The following is a 4,116-nucleotide window of genomic DNA, read 5'->3' as shown; positions in this document are numbered from 1 at the left end:
GGAAACAGACACAACATGTTGTGCGACAGAACTTTGCCTGGGGAGATGCAGAACACACATCTATTCACCCCAAATAGGGAAACCATGACAGACCAAAGTACAGGCACCACCAAAGTCCAACTTGATAAACCACTGAGCTTTACCAGGGTGACTTACAGGAGTAGAAATGACTCAAAGACGGCTGTATTACCAAAGCCCACCCAGCACGGGTGACAGCGCACACAGCTGGGAACCCCGAGCACACTGCACAGGCTGCAGCGGATCAAGAGTGTCCTTTCAGGTGTCTCGGTTGGTCTCAACCTTTTCCAGGCAGCTCAGCTGGTTTCTGATTATCCCAGGCAGCTGGGCGGGCCGTAGAGTCTTCTTGGCAGCTCAGCTTCCACCTGCAGGGGATTCTCAGCTTTTACGGCAAGGAGGGAAGGACCTAGTGAATCTGGTCAGTTTCAGGGACTTCCTGACGCTCCTTTGAAGCTACTGCCTGCTTAAGGAGCTTCCTGCAGGGTGGAATGTTTAAACCTCAGAGGAAACTGTTATACTACAAAGGATGACTAAGAGAATGAAGTAAATTTGGGACCAAACTTAGAAAAGAAGATGTTTTTCTGGTGGGCAAATGAGTAATCGTTAGCAACAAAGGGTCAAAGGAGGCGGATAGAACCGACTGGTGACTACTGGCAGCAAAGGAGTATTCCAGCCTGCTTTAGGGAGAGAGGTGAAATGGTGACAGAAATCAGGTTCGGGTGGATTACAGAGCGGACAGAAACCAATGAACGGACCAACTCATTAAAAGTTCTTCTTACGAACTTGATGTAAGCAAGAGAGTGGTGGAGCAAGCTTTTAATCGCAGCGCTTGACAGGCACATCTCTGAGTTCGAGGCCAGCCTGGTCTGCAGAGTGAGTTCCAGGACAGCCGGGGGCTACACAAAGAAACGCTGTTTTGAAAAAAACAAGCAACGAACAAATCCATAAATCTGTTTGTTAAGTACTTAGCCCAGCAAGAGAAGATTCCGGGTTAGGGAAAAATGGCTATTTTAGTGGGTTCCTGCTTTTAGTTTCTTTGTTGTGTCCCATCCACAGAAAGCCGGACCAGAACGGATGAGCAAAAACTCGGGTGCAGAGAAGATAACTGGGGAAGTCAGATCTCTCAGAGCACAGGTTGAGGGTGTTCCAGCAAGCAGTAGAAATCTTTCTTATAGGGCGGACCAGGTGTAATAGCTAAGACCAGAGTTAAGCCTGGAAGTGGAAAGATGACCAGGAAAGTGAACCCCAAGGAGTCTATGCCTGGTGACCTCTGTTTCCTTTGAGAAGCAGCAGGCAAGAAACCCTTGAATGTCAAGAGAGAAAGTGTGCAGAGAGAATGTGGATAATAGACACCACTGCCTTGTTTGCTCCTTGGAAAGCATCGCTTCAACTCTCTCTAGTGAGATAACAAAAGTCTTATCTCAAGAAAAAGTAGTTCAACATGGCAGTGGAACACTCAGGCGAGAGACTCCCGATACGGAGACTGTGTATAGCATAAGCGCCAGCTGCTCACACAGCTTTGCTCAGCCGCTGGGGCACAACAGTCCCTTGGCATCATTGTGCTTTCAAGCAACTCTGGGGGCAAATACTGGGTATAGAATTTTGAATTTATTTGGGATAAGATATTTTAGTACTTGGTGCATATCCCATGTAACAAGAACACTAAACATACAAAAACATCCTAGGCTTTTTTTTTTTCTAGTATCTGAAAGATGTAAAATTTAGGGAAGAGCTTACATGTCCCTCCAGCCTTATTAGAAAGGCCAGATTATCTGCTTTGCTGTGTGCTGCCTTAATGCCCTAAACAAATGAGCAAGACACAATCATAAAGAAAGTCATCAACAAGACAAACCATCATTCAGAAAGAATTAAGACAGCCAGACTGTGTGGTCACCATCAGTTCATCGCCCTCCTCCCTGGTGTCTCTCCTCTCCGAAGGCTACTTAATCTCATTGAAACAGGACAGCCAGCCTAATTGATACAGAAAACAGAAAAACAAAAGCTCTTTGATCTCCTATCAGGCAGAGTCAGGCTAAGAAAAGAATCCAGCAAGAAGATCACCTTCCCAAGGAGGATGGAAGGAAAGCGAGGAATAGTGACATCTTATTTTGAAATTTCATTAATTTAGTTTGTTCAAACAATAACTGAAAAATAACATATTCACCCCAATAAACAAATGGGGTTCGCTGGCACTTAGTGACAGAGCACAGGATATTGCAGCTTTGAAACCTGTCAGGTGATCTGCTTCAGATGAGAGTTATGCTGAAGCATCATGGTGCCTTTTGACATTTAACTGTAAAGGACAGGGTTAAGCATCAGTCTTTACTGATCTCATATACTGCTTCACTAAAGAACTTCTCTGGAAAGAACGTGTTACATTGTGGTTTAAATAGTACTTTATATGTCTTAAAATGGGCAGTTACAAGTGAAAAGACAACAACAAAAAACAAAAACTAGCTTTCCACTAATCAAAACGCCTGTGTCTATGAAGCTAGCCAACCAGTATTCAGCTATCAGGAAATGCATGGAAATGTATATTCTCTATCCTAATGCAAAAGATAATTCAGTAATTACATCTGTTACAGTCTACACACTTCATATAATGATGTTTCAAAAGTTAGTCCAAGACTATGGTTATATGAGTAATATTAAATTGAACGAAGCACAGTCTCTCGGGGGAAACTAGGAGGACGTTACCACTTGCAACACAGAGGAGTCCTTTGAAAAAATAACACTCTCCAGACGCTCTGCCAATCAAATCTCATTCTTGATGTATAGGATAGTAGGAAAATACATCCTTCCTCTGTGTGACATTTTAAAAAATTCGTAGGTTTTAGCCAGGTGCTGGTGGCACACGCCTTTAATTCCAGTACTCCGAAAGCAGAGGCAGATGGATCTCTGTGAGTTCCAGGACAGCCAGAGCTGTTACATACAGAAACCCTGTCTTGAAAAAAACAAAACAAAACTAAAACCAAACAAGCAGAATTCTTAAGGTATTTTTTGTGTGTGCATGCATGTGTGTGTATTTGTATGTCTGTGTGTGTGTGTGTGTGTGTGTGTGTGTGTGTGTGTGTGTGTGTGTGTTTGAATGATGGGTCTATGTGTGTGTGCATGTGTTCATGCATGCCAGAACCTGTGTGCGGAGGTTATGTCCATCCTCACCTTCTACCTTGTTTGAGACGGAGCAGGCTAGCTGGCCTGAGAGCTTCTGGGAATCCTCCTCTCTCTGCCTCACTGCTTCTTCTCTGGAGGAGCACACGGCTTATGGATATTCACTAGTGCATCCGGCTTTACGTGCGTGCTGGGCTTCTGTAGAGCTGCAAGCACTTTACACGCCGAGTCACTCCCCAGCCCCTGCTGACATTTTAAAGGTTGCAGAAGAAAAGAGGATACTTCAAAAATTGTGTCAGGAAAAAACTGAGTCAGAATACAAAATAACTTATTTTTCTTGTCAAAAACAGCATTAGAATGAAAAATAACCAAATAAATCTGGGAAATATTGTCTCATGATACACATTATAAGAATGCTTTATAAATAAATTTTGGTCCTTTGGGGATCTTTCTTTCTATAATTTAGAAGTTCAACCTTATGCCAGCGAAAGGGATCAGTAGGTAAAATCACTTGACGTGCTGGTCGGAAGGCCTGAGTTTGATGTCTGGAACTCACGGTGGATGGAAACATCCAATTCCTGAAAGTCTGTCCTGTGACCTCCGCACCATGCATGCACACACACACACACACACACACACACACACACACACACACACATCCTATACACACTCATAATAAACAATTTTTTAATTAAAAATAAGACCCACTTCTATCTTTATATGAGAATACACATGCTCTTTCTTCATCATCACATCTAGCAGCTACAAAATTCATAATCCATGAAGTTTAACCCCTATAGCTATCATCCAGATACCTGTAATCCTTCAACTCCACCATACTTTGGTATTCAATAGCAAGATCACGGTGAATACAATTATTGAAAGTCCTGGAATGGCCATTCTCAGTCACCATCTTTGTCTACAGCTGCACCCCTCCACCTTGTCACCACCTTCTGTTTCCTGCTCACCAACTTCAACGAAGAAAGA

At 43.2% G+C, this 4,116-nt stretch overlaps 1 long non-coding RNA gene across 1 annotated transcript in view; it reads right to left on the bottom strand.

Moving 5' to 3' along the window:
• The window catches only part of LOC128099380 (uncharacterized), a 14,667-nt gene extending 11,300 nt beyond the window's left edge, over positions 1-3,367 (bottom strand). The window contains exon 1 of the long non-coding RNA XR_008214508.1: positions 3,181-3,367. This is a non-coding gene — a long non-coding RNA (uncharacterized LOC128099380). The remainder of the gene's footprint in view (positions 1-3,180) is intronic.
• Positions 3,368-4,116: the final 749 nt, after the last annotated feature.

This window comes from Peromyscus californicus, unplaced genomic scaffold (genome assembly GCF_007827085.1).
Source record: "Peromyscus californicus insignis strain IS unplaced genomic scaffold, ASM782708v3 Scaffold_6__1_contigs__length_162567912, whole genome shotgun sequence".
NCBI classification, from domain to species: Eukaryota; Metazoa; Chordata; class Mammalia; order Rodentia; family Cricetidae; genus Peromyscus; species Peromyscus californicus.
The sequence above is the reverse complement of the archived record's forward strand: the minus strand, read 5'-3'. Positions and strand labels throughout refer to the sequence as shown.